The sequence below is a fragment of the Gallinula chloropus genome (genome assembly GCF_964237585.1).
Source record: "Gallinula chloropus genome assembly, chromosome: 2".
In the NCBI taxonomy this organism is placed as follows: Eukaryota; Metazoa; Chordata; class Aves; order Gruiformes; family Rallidae; genus Gallinula; species Gallinula chloropus.
The window spans coordinates 81,524,151-81,550,879 of record NC_140086.1 but is presented as its reverse complement, the minus strand read 5'-3'; positions in this window follow the sequence as shown (position 1 = coordinate 81,550,879).

The following is a 26,729-nucleotide window of genomic DNA, read 5'->3' as shown; positions in this document are numbered from 1 at the left end:
CAATCCTCTCCTTTCTGACTGCACTAGAGATTCTAAATCATTTTCCAAACAGTCTTAGGCATGTTCTGACCTCTGCGGAGTTGGTTCAGCATTCAGGAATAGTGTTTGATATTTTATCTGAACTGAGGGATCTGTCAAGTCTCCTGTTAAGAAAGAATATAACCTTGCCAGAGGCTCAATGATTAATGTCCAGACAGATTTGTGTGTTTTGTATCGACAGTTGATGAACCTTTGATGTTACGTTGAAAAAAGTAAGCAGATCCTATCCTTTTAAAATATTTCCCTATGTCAGGACAGAGAGATACATTATAATTAATGATGGATAGTTTTCCAGGGGCCTAGCATGAAATGTGGAAAATAAATACATGAATACCATCATAAAATTCATTGCAGAAATCAATATATTTGATTCAGTGTTTCTGTGATTATCCACGTTTATGAATAAGAAAATGGGATAAAAATGTTGTCCAAATACTGAAAAATCTTGCTTCAGATAAGATCTACAGTCTTCTACAGTCTCATTCTGATTTCTGAAATGAGTTTGGTTTATCAGTGTATTATTAGTCCCAATTTTGTGTTCTGCTATTCCATATGAAATACTAAATGAAGTCACTAAGTTAAATTACTGATAAACAGGGATAGTTACAGTGAAGCCATTGAATTGTTTTGAAGTGCTCAGTGTCTAGAGAATAGAAAAAGAGGCAATAATTTTTCAGCAGTTCTGTTTTTTAAAAAAAGGTATTAAGCCATCAAAAGATTTTCATAAAATCTCTCTTCATGAAATCAAGAAAATTTAGAATAGGAGGAAACATACTACATGAAGAAAATATATTCATGGCACTGACAACACATTAGAAACTAACCTATATTGTAAAAAGTATGGATTAGTTCTGTTTATTCTGCCCTATAGGTTAAATCAAGTTTTAATTCCAATATATCCCATGAAGGGAAAACTTCTACCTCATTTATTGGTATATGGTGACACAAACAGTGTGTGCCAAACGTCAAGGAGTAAAATAAGTTAATATGCAAGGAATGATATGGCTGAATGTTAGTTTTATGGCCTGAACAAGCAGTGTTTAAATTCACAAAATTACATGTATTACGACTTCCAAGAGTTATGTTTTTAAGGTATGCATTAATAAGATCAATGGCATGTGGTTTAAAAACGGAAACAAGTTAATTGCATTACTGAAGGTGAACAGTTTTTACTTTTGGCTATATGGGCCTGTATTGCATGGGTTTGATTGGACTGTTCATGAAAGGATGGTTACAAGATCTCAGAATGCTTGTTTTGATCTATTTCCAAAAGAACTTGTGGGCACAGCTGAGAAATGCTTGAGGAAATAGAACAGGCAAAAAGTATCCTGTTATTTTCAGAAATAAGCAGGTGCCAGCAGGTAGAACCAGCCTCATCATGCAGAATGTCTGGTAGAGTGAAGTACTACAGAAAACTTTGAACAGTGTGTTCTTTCACTCTGTTTGAAACAGGAGGAGAACCGAGAGGGATCATTCCTGCCATGCTTTCAAGGACAAGCAGCCATGTTCTGTTCCTTGCTGATTGTAAGTTGGGGCTTCCCTAAATTATAACATCCCCTGTTATCCTACTCCCTACAGAGGCCATTAGGGAGAGAAGTACAAGCCTTACTCACTCCCAGAAACTCTGGTCAAAATTTGCTGAACAAAGTGCTGCACTGAAAGATGTAGTGAAAGATAATTCAATCATATACCAGTCAAATACTGACCTGCATAAAACAAATTGTGGAATATAGTATTTGTTCAACTCTCCTCTTATACCAATGCTACTAGTGTAATGAATATCCAAACAAAAGCAGTTAAAAGCTGATTAGCATTAACCTGAAAAGTAGTAGTTAAACTGTGTTAAAATCATGTTAAGAAGATACATTTGTACATTTTTAGGTTCAACTGTTTCAGAAGAAAAGAAAAAATTTCAGAAAAAAAAAAAAGCCAATCACTCTTCTTTGCAAGGTGAAGTTGATTTATATCTGATCTTTACTCTGAGGCATTTCAGTCAGCATATTAGGATAGCAGCTACAGGTGGATGTTACTCAAAATTGTCAACATCCATTTTCAGGGTTCTGTATTGAGAATCTCAGGAAGAACTATAGAAAGACAGAACCACATTCTCAGGAAATAATATCCTTTCAGACAAATTGCAAGCAAGCCCTTTGACAGGTTCATTATAAGCCTTTTTGTACTTTGGATTTATTAAAGTCTTTAAACTCATACTGTGAAAATTATATGAGAAAAAAAGAAGAAAAAAATAAGTTAGTAGAATTCTATTACTGATCTAACAAACAAGTGACTCAATTTTTAGAAATAGATTTTTCTCTGGGCCTCTGGTAAAGGAGCTTCCATTTATATTTTTCAGAGGAATTAGCACAATTTTTTCCTATTAAAGACATAAAATGCAAAAATATTTTATTATTTCTGTGTAATTAAAAGTATGTTTTTTAAATGGAATTGAAGTAACAGGGCATTGAGAGGTCTGGGCATGATACTTGACGAATCTCCAACACTGCAAAGACCTAGGAGGAGTGATACCTTTGTCTTTTCCTGTAATCTATTACCATTTTTTAGCTTAAGGTATTTGGCCGTGTCTAGGTTTCTTTTGGAAATATCCTGGTATTCAGAACAGTACAAGTTTAATCCAGGGAAATGAAAATCAGTGCCTTCAGTTACTGCTAAACTACAATTTAGCGCCAATATCATGTAGATCATCCAGACTATTATATATGCAGATATTGATACTCTGTTGCAATTTATAGCTGAGGATGTCTGTAGCTGAGGATTAATTGAAGAAAATACTACCCCAGTTACTTCAATTGCTTTCTGTATTTGTTTTTAGTTATTATTTTAATTTTTTTACACTCACAGGCACACATGCCTATATATGCATATGTGCCTGAGGTGAGCAGGGGGAGACTTACTGCCTAGCCCACAATTTCTTTTGTCTGCCTTCATATTTTTGCAGGCAGATATTATGCACTTAATCTCAGCCTGACGGAGTTGCAATTACATGTTCTTAAATAAAGCTTACAGGAAACGAATATCATTATAAATGCACAGATTGATATCTGCGATGATATATTTTTTTCTGTATAGAGTGTGGTATTGATCAAGAGGAAAAAAGCATCAATCTATTAATAAAAGCTTTTCATGAGGATGACTCAGAACAAAGATGCTTCACACGATGCAACCTAAAGAACAGAAGAAAAATTACTCCCCTGGATTTCTTAGTGTCTGTGCAAAGGACATTTTCTTTTCACTACTGTTTTTCTGTATGATTAGCAAATAAGGCTAGTATGTTCATTCTTCTTCCTCTTTTTTAAGCAAATTGGGAACAATCTTCTTTTGTGTACAAGAGTGTAATATTTGAAATTTAAACTCTGGAGAATATGGTAGCTCTATCCTTTGTTTAAAATATTAATTTTAACAGATTTCTTTGTCATAATTATTTGATCTGTAGTAACCTTAAAGAATTTTTGTCAGGATTTTAAGAATGAGGTTCTCTTTGTGCTGGGGATAGCATATAGAAAGACTTTCTGATGTAAGCAGACTTTCTGACTTAGGAGCAATGCCCATTTGTAAATGAGCCACACAGAATACCAGAGAAAGTTTAAATAGACATGAAAAATAGATGCGATATTAAACAAATGCTTCTGAAATCAACGGAACATTTACTGCAGTATTTTACAGGCATATGAGATGCATGTTAAGACAAGATCTGAAGGAAGGCAATGTTGTTGCTTTGTAATATTGGTTGTGTACTACTGAAGATCAGCAGTACCAGTAAGGAACATTTGAACAGACTTCACTCATTAGTACTGAGAGCAAGTGAATTTTTAACAGCGTTATTTTACAAAAATTACCATTAGAAGTCCGAGAAACAATATGTGTACTGATTTGCATGTGACTTAAATGGTAACTGTATTTCCATCATCTGTAGAAATAAATAATTATTTTTAGAAAATAAGATCCTTTTTATTCTTACCGTCTGATACATGCATACAGAGAGATACATATCTAGTAGTCCTCTAGATAAATATTTTACTTTTTATTGTCTTAAAAATCCATGTACTTTGGCTAGTCATATTTTTGTATGTTGATCTGGTGCTTGATTTTGTGAACAAAAAAAAAGCTAAGTTCTTTTGTGAACTATTTTAGTTGGGCGCTGCTGAGATAATCTGGAAAGATCATGTCAATTCCTCATCCTTCATCATCTCTTGCTGATCATGAAAAGCATAAAATTTGATGCATTGCTACAGTAGTATTATTTTCTAATGAGACTGAAATGTTATCGTCTCCAGTGAAAAGTATGTTTTGTTTTGGTTTTTTTTGAAAACTTAAGTTCACATGAGGTTATCTCCTGAATATAAATAGGAAAAAAAATCCAGAATCTGATTCTCACAGATATGTGGTGCAACCCAATTTATGTACATCATCTCTTTACACTGAAGCATAGAAAATAAACAGAAGGAAAATCACATGCATGATTCTTGATGGTTTTGATAGTAAGCCTTAGCTCTTACGTGTATTCCTAGCTTTCCCTCAATGGCAGATGAAGCTTGAAGAAACAACCAAGTAAGATAAAATGAAAATAAAGCTTTCTCTTCAGCAATTTCGGCACATTTTTGAGGGTATCAGGGTGTACACAAAATTCAAACCTATTGAGTGGCTGTCAGGAAATAAATTTACTCTTCATAAAAATCATACAGAGTCACAGAATCACAGAATGTGAGGGGTTGGAAGGGACCTCAAAAGATCATCTACTCCAACCCCTCTGCAGAATCACCTCAAGCTTATAAATATATAAGGAATGCACATCTGGCCTTTGAGGTAAATTTTTAAAAAAAATCTGACAAATGGTTAGCTGACCTATGGAAACAATAATCTGTGATTTGCATTTAGAATTCAAATACATTGTTTTTAGTATGCATTTTATTTTCTGTAGCTCTCTTTTTCCTCTACAGAGGAGTTTTATTAACTATATTTGTAACAAAACACTAAATCTCATTTTACTCGTGTTGGATTTCTGCATGTGACTGTAGGAACTTAATGCAGTTTTGTATTTATTTATTCAGCATGTAGGTGCTTTCAAAAAATAAAGATAAATCTTGCACTGCTTCAACGTACAGCTGCAGCATCCACATCTATGTCTCTGGCAGGACTGTTCTCAGAAACAGGGAAGCAAAACTGTATCTAAATCAAATAAATGTAGCTTGTCACAATATTGTGCAAGTTCATAAACCTAGGTGACTATGAATTGTGTGCAGTCAATTCCTCTTGGCGCTGAGAAAAGCCACCAAAAAAATAAATCCCGAACTATTGCTATGGCAGACTTCTTTCAAGGGTACTTACTTGCTTAACCTACAAGAAGATCAAGAGTTAAATACCTGTTCTGAACATGTGGATCACAAATTGTAAGCGTGTGGTTGTAGTGAGAGGGTGGGGGTCTCGCTGTCCCTAGAAGGGGGCCTGCAGAAAAAAATATGGAGCTGCTGCTTTCACTGCATGCCTAAAAGAGGAAAAGGAAAAAACATGCAAGAATGAAAGGAAGCTGTGCTGATAAAGTGTAAAAAAGGTGGCAAGAAGTAGCTCAAGAGCCCAGAAAGAAAGCTTTAGTTAGTGGTCACATTTAAACAGAAAGGCTGCACTGTTCCATGAGCAGTAGAGGGGACAATGGGATGGGTAGCTGAAAATCCCGTTCTTGTCTCTGAGAGGGCTTCCAAGTGCTACCCTGGCCGGTGATGCTACTCTGTCTTGCAACGTCTCCAAATGACCTCCATGGTTGCTCTTTGGCTGCCCTATGGCTGGCTGGCTTCATAACCCCGTGTCCCTGCTGCCACAGTCACACTGGGCTCTGTACAGGTTTGGTCCATGTGCACAGCATAAGTTCTCATGCATGAACTGTTTCTTTAATACGCTGAATAAAGTTGCAGTCAACGGGAAAAGAAGGCAACTAAGAGAGCAAGGGAACCATAAAATCTGAATGAGGCCCCAGGAAATCAAAGGAAGGCACACTCGTAATTTTCATCTGTTCTCTCAGGCTGGAAGTGGTCTTTTTTCTTTTTTCTTTCCTTTAACCTACTTTGTAAGACCAGGCTTTGAAATTCTAGAAACTGGAGAATTGCTACCATAGACCATGTTAGTAAATTGTCTGTCCTCCATTAACAACATCTAAGTAATTTACTGTGGTTGTTAGTTTATCGTGCTTTTTACTAATTTGACCTATTTCCATGTGAATCTCTGGAAAACTGTCATGTGTTAAACTTCGCATATGGCTTATCATGTTGTCCATGATTTTATCTATTTTAGCTTGTTATTTTTAGCAGAAAATGCTGTAAATTGATAAGGTACATTTCCAAAGTCAGACCTTGCAGTATGGTCAGTTCCTTTTCAAGTCATGTCTCCGAGGTGCTGAGGTACAGAGGTCAGAATCATTATTAAACAGAAACATCTACGTAAATGAATCTGTGTATCATATGTTGAACAGTGAAGGCTGACATTATATAGCATATTACACAGGGATTGTGTTTAAAGTTCAGATTTAAACTTATGTAAACGTTTTCAAACTTGCCCCTGGGCAAGATTTTCATGTTGTAACTTGGAAAAAATGAGGATCTAAGTATTGCATATCTCGTAACAAGAACATTTATTGCAGAAATTGAATGTTCCTCAGAATGGTCATGCTGCTTACTTCTTATTAACTATACATATTAAGGAATATCTTTTAATCCTTTTATCTGTGAGTTTCAGAAAGCTGTTCTGAGTTATCTGGCAATATTATTCCCTTTTAAGTTATGTGAAGAACTAGCATTCAATAGCTTTTGACATAAAACACCATGCAGCATGTGTTGTCAAACTGAGCTTTCTGGAGAAATTATTTTCTGAAACTAACAGGTTGAATGTTGTGGATTGTTCTAATGATGCCCACTGCTGTCAAAAAGTACAATAATAAAATTCCAAATTTAGTGTTTCAATGAGAAGTGACTGCCAAAAAATCCCTATGATCTAGCCCAACATGCCTTACTTTCTGCATGATTTTGCCTCATTCTTATTTTTGGGTTTCTTGTATCAGGAGTTCTGTCATTCAAACCTGACTAGAGGCAGTGGGTGAAATTCAAAACTCACTCTGAAATTGGTAAAATATTGATAGATCCTAGTCTTACCAAGAAGTTAGCATACAGTGTACTCAGAATTGATGAGTGTTGTGATACTTGATACAAAAAAATTTACCAAAATCCCAATGTCTTTTGTATCTTTTAAATATTTATTATATTTTTTTTACCTTCAGGCTATTTCTTTCTACCTTACAGATGCTTTATGGTTCTAGGTATTTCAAATTTTATCTCAGAACAGTTCAGAATAAAGGTCATTGCAGCATTAAAAATACTTTGCAAATAAGCTGTTTCTAGTGTTTTCCATTTCAGGTGAATTAATTATTTTTAAACAAACCTTTCTTTTGAAAAATGGTAATAACCTGGCACATTTCATGCTCCAACAAAAGCTAATATTTAGATGTGAGAGGGGTTTTGTCTTCCTTTCTGCATCAGCTTTTAAAAATGTATGTAATGATAATATTGTTAATAATAGTTATTTTTTATGTCATGAATCTCTTTTTCCCTGGTGCATTGTCTCAGAAGCATCACTTCCCTGTTCTGTCCAGTACTGAAAAGAAAAATATGAAAAATTTTGTTAGTACTGAATCAGCATTAATAACACAGACTCTAATACCAAAATATAAACTATTGGTGCTTTAGCAGCACAGTTGTGATGCTGTCATACTGCTTACAAAACTTGAAATGTAAACAGCAAAAATGTGCCACGGCAGGAAAATACAAACCTTCAATAATTCATATTAACTTGCATTGTAGGAATAGAATATGTCCAGATAAATAGTTTATACACAGTTCATCTGCAAATTTCTTTTTAAACATAGCTTTAATATTTCTGTCTATATTTTAGAGGTGGTTAGAGCTAGAAAACCTAGAAGAATATGAAGTAGGGAAAGAGTCTCAAAATGTAACACAGAGAAGAACAATCAGAAGTTTATGACATTATTCCTTTGTGCCTTGATGACTTTGTTCACTTTTTTCAGGGTTACTAATGTGTTAACAATGTCTACAAGATGATCATCAGTTTGACAGGATGACAAAGATGCTGTCTTTATATAATATTCTGTTTGATTAAAAAGTATATTTCTTTTTCAAATTGAGACTGAGTAGGTAGGAAGCTGGCACAAGGTTGGAAGCTACTGTTGCTTGGAGAAGAGATGCTCCTTCACTTCCAAATTATTAACCCAAATGCATGCTTTCCCTTCATAACTTAGAAACTAGCATGCTTCTGTAAGAAATGGGAAACGTTCAAGGACCCACAAAAGAACTGTGTAAAATGTGTCATCAAAATAGTTTTATCATATAGGAGAAATATAAAAAAATCTTTCTAATTTTCACTCTACATAGGTGAAAAAGATACAAATAACACTACCTTTTTCTATAATTCATGGTGGTAAAAATTAGTGTTGATTGATTATATATGTAGCACAGTGCTGACTTAATATAACTTTTTGAAGATCATAATTCCCCTAATAGATAATACCTGCTACCTCTTTGTCATGAAAAGCCATGGCTAGGTAAGAAAGACCATTAATTTTTAACAGTTAAGGCAGACATATTGGTCCTATTAAAATCCATCATCAGCACCGTTATAAAGTTATATCTTTAATGAGAGCCACTGTATAATATTAGAGAAAATATCAGACTAAAATGGAGATGATACTTTTAAGATCTCTCTTTTATTAATGCAACATATTATTTTATACATCAATGTACGTTCCCTTCAGACTCTTTGAAGATAAAAATAATGATATACAGAGACAGCCCTTGTAATTAAAATATTTGATTCCCAGAGGTACAAAGTGCAGATTTTGGACGTCTTTTTTAACTTGGATTACTTATATTATTAGAAATGGACGATGCACATGAAGAAGTAATAGAAGAGGAGACACTAATTTTAGAGTTACAGAATACACCTTGTAATGGATCAGAGCACAGAAGGTTCAAATTCTGTTAAAAGCATTCATTTCCTTCAAATAGTTTTCCTCTCAGAAGAAATGTAACTGCTGACACTAAAAAATGCAAGGTTGTTCTATATTCCACTTTTACAAAGAAAATATTAATGAGAGTATTTGATGGCATGTTTGAGGTGTATTATAAAAATATGCAAAATGCTTAACGTATGATTGCTGTTTTCTCTTTGCAGCTAACATATGAATGAGAATGAGAAATTTCTCTAGGGGGTACTCTTAGGGGAACAAATTTTAAATCAATACTATATATGAAGAAAATTGCCTGTTAATTAGTCAAATTAATTTTGCAGGTAAAACAATTGTCTGTATTAGTATCATGTCATCAGATGATCTTGATGTAACAGAATGAGCTTTACCTAATAAGAAGTAAGCAATTTAAACTATTCACTATCTTGCTTTAGCTGTTGAATATTATAGGAAGAGAAAGGATGGGGCAAACTCACATAAAATCCTGTTAAAATGCAAATGACATGAATTTCTAGTTAACAAAGTATGCACTAAGCTTGAAATGCTAAGGACCATCGTAGTAATAAGTATATGGCATATTTTATGACCTCCACTTCTTCTCTGTGCTCACTTATACAAAAGTAATCAGCATAAAGGCTTCATATTCCTTTTGCCACAAGAACCCCATTTTCCTAACTGCATTTGTTTTTTGGTTTGGGAGTTTTTTTCTGCTTATATAAACAAGATACTTCATTTCAACAAGTATTCTCAGATGTCAGCAGCCACTTTTGGAATATAAATTTGGAAAATCTTAAATTATTTTTATAATTTCAATCCCTCCATTTGTACTAAACGCAGATTGTCTCTGTATTTGACTCATGTTTCAAGAGATTTCTGCTGTTACTTTTTTTCTAAATGAGGCAACTGCTAAGACATTATTTTCTCTCTGGTAGTTTTTCTGAGTTTTGGTCTTTCGACTAATTTTGATCTCTAGTTAAACTGAATTTTCTTGTCACTAACCTCTTCCCAATAATGAGCTTGTTCTTTACCAGAGAGATCTGGGTTGGTTTTGTTTTTTTTTTTTTTTCACTTTAGTCCATAAGTAAAGAGTTGACCAAAAGCAGAAATGTCAGCTAAAATGTTTGGAAACAAATGTATGAAATAACTCTCAGAAACGTGTATCTAGAAAAACGCAAAACTCTCTTCATACAGCATTTCTGATAGAGCTCATAAGGATGTCAAACCAGCATAAACTTAATGGATTTGGACTGTGGAGCTTCTATTAACAACAGAGTTAAAACCTTGCATAGCAATTACCTGCAAGGGCATTTTGTCAAACTAAAACTTGAACAGTCAGTCCTGGGGATCTGTTAGTGGTATGTGAGAGCTGGATCATGGCAAAAATATCCTGATTGCACTTGTTGTGGGGTCATCGTCAGGCAGAGGAGGATCTGTGAAGCAGAGTAGAGGTGGGAGAGCAAATAAAATTTTTAACAGGCAATTTTGGAACTGCCTGTAGTTTGAACTGACAATTCTTCTGAATTACATTGAATCACTTCTGGCAGAGTCCTCTACATCTCTAGGCACTCATACTTTAAAAACTGAAATAACTTTTAAGCTTTTAGATTGGCTATGCCATAGTGATTTCCTTAAGTTGCTACCTTGAAATAATTTTTGACTACTTTCTTCTTTTTATGTAACATCATTTATAACTGTAAACATTAAAGCAATATGAAGATACTCAAATATACCTTTAAGCATCCAATTTAGGATAATTCATAGATACAACAGATTGCTATAATCAATAATGTATAGTTGGGTGTACTGTATACTTTGGTAAGAGAGTACTTTCTATCCAAAATAACATTAAAAGATCAAAATAATCACAACATTGTATTTTATATGAGGAAGTAGCTCTTGGAAATTCTAGACTAAGAATAGCCATGGAAGACCTGCCTACATTTAAAAAATAGACCTAAAATATCATCTAACCTGGTCTTTGAATTTTGAAATTAAGGTCTTGAAGGTTGTTTGGTAAACATTATCACTATTTTTAGCATTTAATTTACTTTAGAATGTGGATGGTTTTGTTTTTATAGAAATTAAAATATTGATTATCTAAATAAAATTCTCATTCTAAAAGAAAAAGGTCATAATGAATTTTGAAATGTTCAGATGTTTTTCCAGTTTGGAATGAACAGCAATTTTAGAGCAGAGAAATTGTTCCACTTGAAGTGCAGTTTCTGCCCCTCTCCAATTTTTATTTCCAGTGCATTGAACAGGAAAGGTATAAGTAACAGTAAAACCAAAATCCAGTAACAGCAACAATAAAACCCCAGGAAAAATAAGAGAGATTCAAAATCCAAATTATATGAAATGAATTTAAGTTAAAATGTAGGGCATTGCAGGAAAAGTGTAGTCTGTATTTCTCTCCTTGGACCTTTCCCTTTAGTTTTAAAGAGGAGAGCAACTCTTGTAGGCTCCTAGCTATCACAGCAACTCATAATGTACTGAATTTCTCCCATTTGCTGGAAACATTCCAATTTTTATAAAGAGTGAGGTAATCTGGAGACAAAAAATAGAAATGGGGACATTAACATTTTTAGCAGGTAGAAATGGTGCTTTGTTAATAAAATGAAGAAAAGTTGATCTGAACTGCTCTGTGAAAATAATGTGGTCTTATATAATCAGCTTGATGCTCAGGCTCCAAAGGGATTTATTGTGAAGGAAAAATGCCCAAATAATTGAAGAATTGTAAAGATATTACATGTGAATCATTTGTAAGCACAAAATTAAAATATTAAATAATTATTAACTCAGAAAATATAGATGTAAACACATGCTAACCAGTGCTTGCTTTGCAGACACCAGAATCCATTTACAAACAGTATTAATTTTTCTTGTATCGTTTCCTTATTTAAGTCATTCTATGACGTATCTTAATGCACAGCAATGAATAATTTTGTTAAACTTGATATTTTACTACTGCATTAGCATTTTTTTGAGACAAATATTACAACTCTTGGTAAATAAAATTATTTTGCTTACCTTTACATTAATTTTTTGACCTCCACAAGGTTTATGTTTGTAAGTTCTACATAAAAAGTGTTTACTTAAAAGCCTTTAAAATTCTATTGTTTCATTTAAAACATCTTTACAGAATTGAAATTAAAGAATTATTTCCTGATGAATGACAACTAAGTCCTTATTTTAAAATATTTATTTTGTTTTGAATCAAATATACAAAGAAAAAGTTGAAGCAAGGAATCAAACTTATTTCTCAATGTTAGTTGATTATTTTAATATATATACATTTCAGCACAGTTGTTTAACAAATATATTCCTTAAGAACGTGTCATTTTGTGTCATCCCAACATCACCCCAAAACAAATCCCTTTAACAAAGCAACCTATTTGTGACTCTTCATTTTAAAGACAAGATTATCCAGTTGAAGTATGGAAATGACAAACTAAGGAAAAAACATGAAAGGAAACTGGATAATGGCTGCACAAATAAATACTTGTCACCGTGGGCATTACAGTGTCCTATCACAGAAGTCCAGAGAATATAAAGGTTAGGTCTCCAAGTCAAGATAACAACCCAGCACCTACTGTGAGTATCTGTCCTTTTCACAGAATGACAGAATCACAGAATCATAGGGGGCATGACTGAAGTGGCTCAGAAATTTCTCTCAGCTACTCATAAACAGAAAAAGTCTCCGTCCTCTGATATGCTACATTATTATATGCTGTGAGCATGTACTGAGCTACTGGGGAGACTGAAAGAGATTTTGAAAGTTTTTTTTGATAGAAACTGGAAAGATAAATTTAGTTTAGGACAAAAATGGGGTTGAGAAATTCAGAGAGAAACTCTGAAGTATGAGTTCCTGAGAAAACTGGGACAGGGACTCTCAGTGTGCTGCTTGCTCCATCTGTCAGGTTGCTCCTACCTGAAATTTATATATGTAATTTAATAGCAATTTCTCATGTTTAACTGTGTTGATTTGTTTCTGGAAATAGTAGAATTGGAAACCATTTAGCTAAGAGGGGTTAGGGCAGATGTCTATGATGTCAGCGGGGATAGGAAAATATTAATTAGAAAATATTAATGAAGACTAAATCCAGTAAGAGGTATTTAATCCTCTACCATCATCACAACTTTCTCTACTAATCTTTGCAGTAGAAATACTGAACGCTTAAATGTGAAGAGTGAAATACGGAACAGCAAGGAGAACCAGGGGGAAAAGGAAGGCATTCACATCATAACCTTTCAGAGCAGCAGTTCTCTAAACTACATAGCACAAAGAGGAACTGAGTGCATTTCTAAAAAGTATTCTCAAATTATGGGGAGATGGGATTAAAACTGTTAAAATAACTCCTTTTATTTATTTGTGATTTATTTTAAATGTGCTTGTTTGTTTGTTTGTTTGTAGACTTTATGAGCTAGTTAAATAGCCTGTGAATCTTTTTATCAAAATTATTTAATGCATTGCAAAATTCAAATACAGCTTTAAAATGTGCTTTTCCCCCCTCTCTATTATTAATTCAATTTTCAAGGGTCTATTTTAACTGTATGATGAGGTATATAGCTTACACAGTACCCAGGAAAATATGTAGTTCTGTGGATCTTAAACATCACTGTCCTGCTATTCTTGCTATTACATTCAGGTACTGAAAGACTAAATGGGAACAGAAGACAATTTGTGAGTGCCTTGAGAGAAAAGCATGTTGACAATTTCCAATCTGTACAAACATTTTTAGAGACCTTCTGGTAAGTCAAGATGCTGTCACTAGAGTCTACCTTGAATGAACAGAGCAGTGGTTGAGCTTGTGGAAGATGGTGATTATTTTGGTAACATTTTAGCTTGTCCTCTCTGTTTTTCCCTCCAGCATTAAACACTTCTTCCTAGTGACTTGGAAAAAAGACCATTCCATGACAGAGACTTTAGAAGACCAGAGATCCCTTGGGGAAGGTCAGATAAGGGGTTTTAATCATTCAAGATATTTAAAAATGACAGAATTGCATCTCTGCTCCAGGTGGAAAATTACTGTCAAATTAGGAAGAAAATGTGATTTTAATCTCTGAAATCATTTCACAATATAAATACCTATGAAATTTATGTGTGTCCAAGTGTGAGATTGCAGTCTTGTCAACTTCTACTCTTGTCCTCCTAGAGTCACTGAAACCACAATGTCCTTCTTAACCAATAGACTTGTATTAAATGTTTTAAATTTCAATGTTTCTTACAGGGTTATAGCAATCTTTGGATTCAAATGCTTCAGACGCTTTGATTTAGAGGGAAATTACAGGTCTATAAATGGGACTTCACAGCAACTAAGCAGTTAATATGAGCTTTATGATTAAAATGGACAAAGTTTGCTTGTATAAATATGTATATTTTAGTACACAAATAGCATACATTATTTGTTTCTGTACAAAATACACAGAAAATATACTTTCTGAGGCAAGATGTATAAACTCAATTTTCACTGCTTCTTTTGAAGTATCTTTGTCTTTTAGATGACCTGATGAATTGTCACTGATGACATTACTGTTCAGTTTTATCTGATAAAGTATCACTATCATTTGATCTTTTATGATTCATAACAGAATTCAAAGATGTAGCTACTTCACAGGAAGTATTCAGAAATACATGAGCCCCTATCCTGCCTAATAAACACCACTGTGCTTACTGAATCAGATTAATAACTTAATTTTGTGACATTAAAATTTTCTTAAGTGTAACCCTATGTACAAACAGTCAGAACTATAAAATAATTTTGCTCTAAGATTCTTCCTGTTCTTTTGAAAGTAGGTTCAAAGAAAAATAACTTCTCCAAAGTGCTGCAGAGTATTCATTAAATTATTTTTGTGGGATAAATGAATCAAAGCAAAAATTAAGATTGGTGGTAAATGTGAAATAAGAGATTGACAATATTTCTTATATTTTAGTATCAAATTCATTCTTCTTTTTTTTTTACTCAGAGGTGAATATAAGCATCGACATTCAGATTTGTATTACAATTAGACTTCTGACTCTGATCCACTACTGAAAGCACAAAACTGATTTGTATTTAGAAATTTTAATTCATCTTCCACCTAAAATTCTGAATATTTGGATTTAGTGTCTATTTCTGAATTATATAATATTTTAATAACTACCATGTAAGCAAATTTGATAAGCAGATGGCATTACATCTTAGTCATTCTGAAATTAAAAGGTAAAAAAAAAAAAAAAAAAAGAAAAAAGAAAACACATCTATAACCTTGATTTAATTTCACTTTGTGTAATTTACCTGGTTTTAACTCCTGTCACAGTTTATTTTCTTGTAGATATGGTTCTTATTACTGATAAAACCCCACATTAAACAGTGCCAGCTATAGTTAGATTTGAAACTGAACTGTAGCTTTTGTTAGAGCTATGGACATAGATGCTTCTGAAACAAGATTTTCTACTTGAAAATAGAAATTAATTATAATACTCTGGCTAATGTTACAATCACATCTATTTGTACCTGCAAACCCCAGTTATATATCAAAAGTCAGTCTCTCTCTGACTCAGTGAAAGCACAAAGAACCCTAGAACTAGAAGCCATCAAAAAAGATCTCCTTGTATGCGTTAGTGTTATAAACTGGAACTGTAGCTAGAATATCCTGCTTAGTGTGTATATGGAATAAAATGAGACTGATGTATATTATTGCAAGTAAGTAAATTAGAAAGAACTTTCATTGTGCAGTTAGGGATTCAGAGTATTTGCTCTTGTGTTGAGGGAAATCTATGTGGGGGTTGCCAAGGTTCTTTGTGAAAAAAGTGAACTAAGCTGGAAAGCACAGCTAAATGTGGTTTCAAGGTAGCTGATCTGATGATTCCCCCTGTGCTGTTCTTGAATCATCCAGTCCTGAAATGAGGGTATACATTTCCTGTGTACTCAAAATTGCCATGTGGCTCTCCAGCAAGTATTGTTTCAGTCTTGTTGGCAACACTTGATACAAGGTTTTGTAGGTAGAAGAACATTGTCACAGTTTGACTCCGTGACTTAGCTCTTACTCTAGCAGCTGGGATTTTCCACTTTCTGTTGCTGATTGGTATTAAAATATCCTACATTTCCTACACCTCAGAAAACAATTTTACTTCTTCCAGCTAGTTGTCTTTCTAAGAAGTAACATCTCTTCCTTGTGGTTCTTCTTCACACTGTTAGTGATACTGGGTTAGTTATTTTACTCCTTTTGGTGTCTCTTTTTTATTAAGGATTTAATCTCAGCTGTGAGAATTTGATGGCCAACATACCTTTTTATTCTGCTCAGCCTTAATGTGGGGACATGTTAATAAGTACGTGATTTTATTACCTCTGTGATGAAATAATGATTTATCTTTGAGGTAAAATGCTCAGCTATATTTATTTCCAAATGAGAAATAGATAAGGATCCTAATCAGCAAACCCTCTCAGGAACATGCTCCCTTTTTGCTTCTGAAAAGTTCACATGGTGGGCAAAGCAAATATTTTAGCATGACATGACATAGAAAAATATTTGTAAAAATGGGTTGAATTCTTACCACATGCTTTAGGATAGTTGCAAGTTCAAACTGATGTAACAAGTGACTGAAGTGTTTCTGCTAATGTTGAAAGGATATGAATATCTATAAAGTTTATTAGGTGCATACGTGATCATGAATGAAAATATAAATTGGAGAGCTGAGCTGTTTTCAGATGATGCTGGCTTTTTTTGATAGTGATATTTTTTCTGTTCCATGGTCATTACAACCCAAAGAAGTTATGAATATATGAGACGCCTGGAAGATTTACTTTGACATTTTATTTGTTTTTAGAAATATTGTATTGGATTTTTTTCTTTTTTCTTTTACTTTTCTGTTTTTTTCTTCTGTGGTGTAAACATCCCTGATAGCTACTTAATTGTAGCTGTTTAACAGGAAAGAATGAAAGATATAGGTTATAGCACTATCTTGTTTTTATCTAATCACACTTTAGTTTAAGAAGTTAATAAGCAGCTTGGTCGATATCCCTGCTCTCTTTCTCTTTTTTTTTCTCCACCATTGTCATTACACATGACATATATGCATTATGAACATAAACTGTACTCCCTATACAGCTGTTTATAAAATCACTGGTGTTCCTGAGTAGATTTTTTTAGAATAGTTAAATAATCAGGCGGCAATTATTTAGATTCAGAAAAATGTTCACTTGGTTTGTTGGTAAATAGCCAACTCCATATCTGGTCCTGATCCTGTGAAGTAAGTCTCTGCTGGAAACAGTAGGTGTATTTTGTGTCCATAGCATTTAACTCCATAGGTATGAGAGTAGTTTGGACTTGACAACTAGCAGAAGAATGCAAACATTCACAGTTGGGACACCATTGATTTACTGATCCACTGATCTAGTGATTGTGAAGCAGGAGCTGTGATAAGTCTCTCAATACTGAACAATTCCACAAGGAAGAAACAAATTATTCCCCACTGCAAGGCTATTCAAATGATATTTTTTTTTCTGATAATAAGTCTGACAGTAAAGTTGGTACCAGTGATGATTTATTTTCTCAAGGCTAGAACAGCACTTCAGATTTTTCACTTGAAATATTTCTTTTGAAGAAAACCAAACCAAAACAACCAAACCCTGTACATTTTTTATATGACTGTCATAGATGGCTCTAAAAGCAAGCAGGAAAAAACCCAAATTTCCAGAATTTCCAGAATTCACTTGTCCAAGGAAAACAACAGAAGAGTTTAATATCTTGTCCATTAGTTAATATGTATCAATAGAGAAGGATGCAGAGAAGTAGTCTTTTTAAGGAATACCAGAAATGAAAAAAAGGTTTTGTATTAAAATTAATGGCAGGAAAAATTGGAAAGAAATGGAATACTCTACTTATTATTTGTTCATTATAGATGAGGTGTCAAGATGGATTGTATGGTTTAAGCAATTCAATCTTTATGTGAATGACAATTGCTTGTTAATTTTATGTGATGAGAAGGATGTCTTTAAGGTACTGCACTGGGATTCAGCATGACTGCTCCTCTCTGCTTTTCCCATAGACTTTCTGTATTACATCTGTAGCTGTTTGAGTTATGGCTTCTGAAGCATTGTCTACCTGTCTCTGAGATTTTGTGAGAATAAGTGTATTAGTGTCTGAGTCATCAGGATGCTCTAATGGTAAGACAATTAGTAACTATGAAGATAAAATGAACATACTTTTGCTTCTGTCTTGTAGACAGATCTTGCCTCTTTTTTTTCTACTGAATTAATCTGGTATCCATCAGTCCTACCTTTACTTCTGTACACTGATCTATGGCTTTCCACTTCCTCTGCACAATCACCATACAGGACTCCACACACCAGCAAGACAGGTAAAATATTCCTGCCCTTATTCTTATTGAATTATTTATAGAATGCTTGTAAGTCCAATGCTGTGTCAGGCTCTCTGTCATGTCAAATGATTACACATGCACAGTGTGCATGCAACCAGTCAAGAAAAGAGCAAACTGTTTTAGTGAGATATAAGTGCATTTTGAAGGAAGATCACTGCGAAAGTCAGCGTTTGTGTATTTCTAATTTATTTCATGACAATATTTTGCCTACATTTAGTCTAAGTAAACAACAGTAACAACAGCATTGTCTTTATTGTGGGTTTTTGTTACTGGCATGCAGAAATGTTCTTGATTTAAGGGAACTGCTTGTGGATTGTGTGGGATTTCTCTTCTCCATTTATGATGGCTGTAAAAACATAAGAGCCCAGAGTTCCTGTTCAAAAAAGAAGTGCGGGTCACTATCTAACAGTGAAGCTGAAGGAAAAAATAACCTTTTGTTGGCAGTATTTATGTAACTATTCCATGAAACAAAGACAAAACAGCTTAGAAAGTATCAGGGAAATGCCAACAGTATGACTGAGAAAGGAAACACTAAATGTGAGAAAACTGCCAAGAGCAACTTGAAAGGAGCTTGGACTTCTTAACAAAGATACAGTTTCCTCTTGCTAGGTTCAAGAGGATTTTAGATACACTTTATGAAAAGGAATATCAGAGATGGCAGATAGATAATTTCATTTTCCCTGCAGAATATCAGTCTGAGGGCGTCTGAGCTTTGGATAACCTCTATCCTTACAAGACAGCAATAGATACTTCTGAAGCATGGTGATTTACTTCAGCAGCGCTAACTACAATTATTTGGCCCCAGTTTTATCACACTGTCATATATGTCTTTTGTGTAATTAGTATGGTTGTGGTGGGTTGACCATGGCTGGAAGCCAAGTGCCAACCAAAGCCAGTCTATCACTCCCTTCCTCAGCTGGACAGAGAACAGAAAATATAAGAAAAGGCTCATAGATTGAAGGCAGGGAGAGATAACTGACCAATTATCATCACAGGCAAAACAAACTTGGGAAAATTATTTTGCTTGCAAACACATCAGAGTAATGAGAAAAGAAAAATAATTCATAGAACACCTCCAACCATGCTCTCCCTTCTTCCTGGGCTTTACTTCGCTCCTGATTTTTCTCTACTCCCTCCCCTGCCATTAGCACAAAGCGTCAGAGAACAGGGATTGCAGATCTTTCATGATCCCTTCGAACTCCTAAAGTTCTGTGATTCTGTGACCATATGCTAAGTCGGGGAGAGGACTCCTCACACTCTTCACCTGCTGCAGTATGGGGTGTCCCGCATAAAAGACAGTCCTCCACAAGCTTCTCCAATGTGAGTCCTTCCCATCTTTGGTGTTTTGACCCTGGCTGGAGGCTAGGTGCCCAATGAGGTCCCTTCACAGCCACCTTCTTCCTGCCACCCTACCCCCATTCCCCACCCCTTAATGATGTTACCCAGTACCACTGTTGCTAATGGGCTCAGCCTTGGCCAGTGGTGAATCTGTCTTGGAGTTGGTTGGCTCTACTGGACCTTCTAGCAACTTCTCTTAGAAATCACCCCTGTAGCTCTCCCACTACCAAAACCTTGCCAGACAAACCCAATACAATGGTGTTAATTACTTCAAAATGGTGTTAATTGCTTCAAAAAGTTTTAAATAAATTTATTTATAGCAATAGAAGAAAATAATACATGTTTTTCTCTGGCAGCTCCACACTCTAACACATTCAGTTCTGTAGGGTTAGACATAGTCTTCTGCACCTGGACATATTGATACGTGAGGTTCAAAAAAAATCATGTGTTTTAGAAATGGCAGTAATAATTATTGACAATTCCATTCCTATACAGCATCAATTAAGAGGAACTATTGCTGTGGCCTGGCTTTGACTAGGATAGAGTTAATTTTCCCAGGGAGCCAACACAGGTAAGACAAGCTGGGCATGGGTATTTTCCTTACCATGTGACATCATGCTTCCTATAAAAGGGAGCTAGGTGGAGAGGGGCAGCCCCACCTGGCTCCAGAACAGTCTGAGTGTGGGCTGAGTGGTCTGTCATTGAGTCAGTAAATCAACATGTGTTATCACTGTGTATTCTTTCATAAGTCCTGTTGCTGCTATTTCTCTTTCCCCTTGCTGTCACAATAAAATGTCCTTATCCTAACCCACAAGGTTAGCCTTTATCTCCTCATTTTCCTACCCATCCGTCCAGGGAAAGGAAGGGTGTGCAAGAGGCCATATGGTGCTCATTGGCCAGCTGGGGCTGCAACTCAACATGCTGCTATAATAAATTTTGGTAGCCAGGATAGCACTACCTACCTTTTGGTAGTGGTTCAGTTTCTTCAGATTGGAGATACACTTCTGTGGACTGAGCTGATGCTAATGTAGGGTTTTGAAAAACAAATGAGAAATATAAGGTAATACTCTAAGAATATTGAAGATCCTCTCCTTAATGAAAATACAAAGGTCTATGCTATTCCTGTTGCCACACTTAAACGTTCTACCTGTTTGTTGAAAATTAACAAAATATCCTGTTTCAAAATATGCATGCTACATACCTGGATATGGCTGATGAAATGGGTAGAGTATATCCTTCTGACAGAAATTTTATGTGGGCTTTCACCCTGGGAGCTTTAAATATAAACCGTAACCTAAATATTAATAAGGACAAATGTTCAGAACTCAGAACAAGTGCTAATGCACGCACCTTGCAGATTAAGCCAGTAGTAGCTGCTAAGATAAATCCTCTTAAATATCTCTGAAATGTTAGCCCTTACCTGCAGTGTTTGACTGCTCAAAAAGAAACAAGATTATAGTGCCAAATTTCTTCGACCACTATCGAGTTTCCTTGAAAAGAGCAAGCAAATAATCATAGAATCACAGAATACCTTGAGTTGGAAGGGACCCATGAGGATCACCGAGTTCAACTCCTGGTTCCACACAGGGCAAGCCAACTTGAACTCAGCCAAACTCAGGGCTGTGACTTCACTGGGGAGTATGTTCCAGTGCCCGACCATCCCCTCAGTAAAGAACATCTTCTGAATATCCAGCCTAAACCTTCACTGTCACAGCTTCATACCATTACATCAGGTTCATCACTGGTCATTAGAGGAGACCAGTTTCTGCCCCTTCGCTTCCCTTGTCAGGAAGCCACAGACTGCAGCAAGGTCTTCCCTCAGCCTCCTCTTCTCCAGGCTGTACAAACCAAGGGAGTTAAGCTTCTCCTGATAAGTCTTCCCCTCCAGACCCTTCATCATCCTTGTTGCCCTCCTCTGGGCACTCTCCAACATTTTCATGTCCATCTGGTACTGTGGTGCCCAAAACTGCATACAGTGCTCTAGGTGAGGCCACATCAGCACACCACAGAGCAGGACAATCCCCTCCCTGGACTGGCTGACAATGATGTGCTTGATGCACCCTTAGGATACAGTTGGCCCTCCTGGCTGCCTGGGCACACTGCTGGCTCACGTTTGACTTGCTGTCAACCAAGCCCCCCAAATCCATCTCAGCATGGCTGGCATTCAGAGTTTGATCTCCCAGCCTGTATGTGTAGCCAGGGTTGCCCCTTCCCAGGTGCAGAATCCTGCACTTGCCCTTGTTAAACTTCATGCAGTTGGTGATTGCCCAGCTCCCTGATCTGTCCAGGTCTCTCTGCAAGACTTCTCCACCCTCAGCATCAATAGCTCCTCCCATTTTGGTGTCATCTGCATACCCTCTAGTCCTGTGTCCAGGTCGTTTATGAAAATGTTAGAGAGAACTGGACCTAAAATGGAGCCCTGGGGAACTCCACTAGTGACTGGTCACCAGCCAGAGGTAACCCCATTTACTATCATACTCTGGGCCTGACCCTTCAGCTAATTACCCACCCAACACATTTTGGCTTTGTCTAGTTGTATGCTGGATATTTTGTCCAGCAAGATACCGTGAGACACAGCATAAAAAGTCTTACTGAAATCCAAAAACATAACATCCACTGGTTTCCCTTGGTCAGCCAGCTTGGTGACCTTATCGTAAAAGGAAATCAGATTGGATAGACAGGACTGGACCTTCCTCTTCTGAACCAGTGTGGCTGTGACCAATGACTGCATTGTCCTTTAGGTGTGTTTCAGTAACTCCCAGTATGTTCTTCATAATTTTACCAGGCACTGAGGTGAGACTGACAAGCCTGTAATTATCAGGGTCTTCTTTCTTACCCTTCTTGAAAACTGGGACACTCTTTGCCGGCTTCCAGTCAACTGGGATCTCTTCAGATTCCCAAGACCATTAAAAAATAATGGGGGGAGGTCTCACAATGACATCAGCCAGCTCCCTGAGTACCCTAATGCTGTACTACATCTAAATTGTAATGGTGAATTTTATAATATTAATAATGAAAAAAGTACTGGAAATGATCAGTAAAGGCAGTTCATTGATTCAGTGTCAGGGTGCTGCGAGGGCTGGATGTTCCCTACAGGCTAGGAGCCATGATAGAGCCCCAGGCTGACAGAGCAGTGCCATTGTCAGACGGCCTGTCCCATGGCTCCTAGTGAGGTCATTTATTTCAGCTATAAAACTGATGGCTTTAAACTGCTCATATCTGCATAATTTTGAATTACTTTTGTGCCAGACTTTGAATTAACGTTCAATCTCTTGGAAGAAGGCCTATATTATACTGTAATATTTTAGCCCTAGCCAAAAATTAAACACCACAGAGTCATTCACTGACTTCCCCCTGGTGGGATGGGGGTGAGAATTGGGACAGAGAAAGTGAGAGAAGTTGTGGGTTAAGATAAAAAGTTTAACATGACACACAAAAAGAAGAAAGAGAATAATATATACAGAAAACAAATGATGAAGATCAAAATTTCTCTCCACCCGAAGTTGATGCTTTGTGAGATCCCCCTGCTGCCAATCAAGGCCCCCAAACTTTGCAGCCTGCAAGCAAAGTAAAACAAAGATTTCATTCACCACTTCCTATTGGCAGGAAGGTGTTCTGCCATCACCTTGAAGTCAGCTCTGCGCACGACCCCAAGCTGGCACACTAGGCCCTTGGACACCACTCATCTCCTCAGTCCACCTCAAGTCATAAATGGAGCATTGTATGATATGGAGTATCACTTTGGCTAGTTTTGTCCCTCTGTCCTTGCTGTGTCCCCTTCTGGCTTCTTGGGTGCTCCCTACCTTCTTGTCAGCAGGGCAGTATGAGAAGCTGAAAAGTCCTTGGGGAGGAGAGGGGGAGGAGGGAGGGAGAAGGGAGGAGAGGAGAGGAGAGGAGAGGAGAGGAGAGGAGAGGAGAGGAGAGGAGAGGAGAGGAGAGGAGAGGAGAGGAGAGGAGAGGAGAGGAGAGGAGAGGAGAGGAGAGGAGAGGAGAGGAGAGGAGAGGAGAGGAGAGGAGAGGAGAGGAGAGGAGAGGAGAGGAGAGGAGAGGAGAGGAGAGGAGAGGAGAGGAGAGGAGAGGAGAGGAGAGGAGAGGAGAGGAGAGGAAGAAGGGAAGGGAAGGGAAGGGAAGGGAAGGGAAGGGAAGGGAAGGGAAGGGAAGGGAAGGGAAGGGAAGGGAAGGGAAGGGAAGGGAAGGGAAGGGAAGGGAAGGGAAGGGAAGGGAAGGGAAGGGAAGGGAAGGGAAGGGAAGGGAAGGGAAGGGAAGGGAAGGGAAGGGAAGGGAAGGGAAGGGAAGGGAAGGGAAGGGAAGGGAAGGGAAGGGAAGGGAAGGGAAGGGAAGGGAAGGGAAGGGAAGGGAAGGGAAGGGAAGGGAAGGGAAGGGAAGGGAAGGGAAGGGAAGGGAAGGGAAGGGAAGGGAAGGGAAGGGAAGGGAAGGGAAGGGAAGGGAAGGGAAGGGAAGGGAAGGGAAGGGAAGGGAAGGGAAGGGAAGGGAAGGGAAGGGAAGGGAAGGGAAGGGAAGGGAAGGGAAGGGAAGGGAAGGGAAGGGAAGGGAAGGGAAGGGAAGGGAAGGGAAGGGAAGGGAAGGAAGGGAAAAGGAAAGGGAAGGGAGAAGAGAATTAAAAATGTGTATTATAAGAGCAGTGTCACAAGTCCTTTTCCCTCTTTCCAGCATGGTATGTAATTGTGGTGATTTGACCCTGGCTCAAAGCCAGGTGCCTACTAAAGTCTTTCACTCCCCTTTTCAGCTGGACAGGGGAGAAAATACATATTGAAAGGCTTAGGAGTCAAGATAAGGACAGGGAAAGATCATGAACCAAATGAGAAGTGTAGTCATGACCCTGAATTTCAAGAAAGCCGACTTCAGTTGTTCAATGAGTTAGTCAATAGGGCCACCTGGGAAACAGCCCTCAAGGACAAAGGTGCAGAACAGAGCTGGTAGGTCTTTATGGATGCTTTCAACAGAGTGCAAGAGCTCTCAATCCCCTGGTGTAAGAAGTCAGGCAAGGAAGGCAGGAGACTGCCATAGCTGAGGCAAGACATGCTGGTCAAACTAAAAGGCAAGATGAACTGCACAGGCAGAGGAGACTGAGAAAAGTACAGGGATGTTGCCTGGTTGTATAGGGACGAGGTCAGGAAGGCCAAGGCACAGTAGGAGCTGAACTTGGCAAGGGCTGCCAAGAAAAGCAAGAAGAGTTTCTACAGGTTTATGAACTAGAAAAGGAAGGTTAAAGAAAGCATACCCCCCCACCCCCCCGCAATGAGCAACAATGGCGAACTGCCGAAAACATATGAGGAAAAGGCTGAGGTTCTCAACAACACTTTTTGCCTCAGTCTTCACTGGCAACCTCTCTCCTCACTGCTCTCAAGTTGAGAGCCGGCAAGATGGGGACTACGGAGACAGAGTCCTTTCCACTGTAAGTAAAAATAAGGTTCATGGCCATCTGAGGAACTTGAACACAAGTCCATGGGACCTGATGAGATGCATCTCAGAAGGAATTGACTGATGTAGTTGCCAAGCCACTCTCCATGATATTTGAAAAGTCATGGTGGTCAGGTGTAGTCCCTAGTGACTGGAAAAGAGGAAATATTACAGCCATTTTTAAAAAGGGTAGCAAGGAAGACCCTGGGAACTACTGGGCTGTCAGCCTCACATCTGTGCCTGGGAAAGTCATGGAACAGATCCTTCTAGAAGGAGGATTACTACTGTTAGAACAGTAACCAACAGTCTTATTGCTACTACTGTTTGTAGAAGACTAATCAACCATAACAGCCTTCTGGACTCAGTGCTCACAGAGTGTTGATTAACATTCCTTCCACTAACAGCACCATAGAATAAAAGATGATGTCACCAAGAAAAGTATTGCAGTCTAAAATAAGATGATAAATATGTTCATGTTCTGGTTTTGGAGCTATATAACTGCAAATCAGAAGCTGATCATGTCTACAATAACACTAATCCATTATCTCAAAGTAATAATCTTCTGTATGTGAGGGACTGCCAGCAGAAGAGCAATAAAACCACAGAAACTGATACTAACTTTTTCCTTTATGGAAATTAGATACTAGGTAAAAAGCACTAGAAGGTTTTGGGGTTTTCGAGTTTGTTTTGTTTTGGTTTGGTTTGGTTTGGTTTGGCTTGCTTTGGCTTGCTTTAGTTTGGTTTGGTTTGTTGGTTGGGCTTTTTTTTGGTGAAGGCATATAATTTTTTTTTCCACTGAAAGCTCCAGTTAAATTCTGTTAGTTTTTTTGTCAGAATTAATATATAGAGGAGCTTGACAATATTATACCGCACATTACTGTCATTCATGTCCTAATTTTTTATAGACTTATCAATTGTAGAAAAGCAAAACAGCTTGCTGACAAGGCATGTAAAACTATCAAGCACTTATATTCCACAATATAAAATATTAATCATACATCTTCCCGAAGCTGTTCAGAAGAGAAGCACTTTTAAACTTCACTTTCCCACAAATTAAAGGCAGAGAGCACAGTTATGCCCTGATGTCCCTAATTTAACCCTGTACAAAGAATACATGCTCTTAGTTCTACTTCTTCTATACCACTTGAAACCACACTCAAAAACACAGTACTATTGCACACTGGAGTAAAAAGATCTTTTAATGTTCATAACAAACCCAGAAATAGCCACAGAATAGAACAACACAGATTTCTGAAAACATACCAAGCAATTGTAGTCAATAAATCATCTTAAATGCATAAACAAAATTTTCAGCCAGTTTACAGGTAGATAAGTAGGCTGACATAAGAGCAAGATACGTAAGCTCGTTCCTTACTGGAGTCTGAAATTATTTCTTCCTTTGATAGGAAGAATTAGTTATGGCAGTCATCACACATAGTATTTCATGGACACTGAGAAAATAAATTACAACCATAAAGTATTCTGGGACCATTTTCAATTGATAGGAATTAACTTTGTATAGGGAAAGCT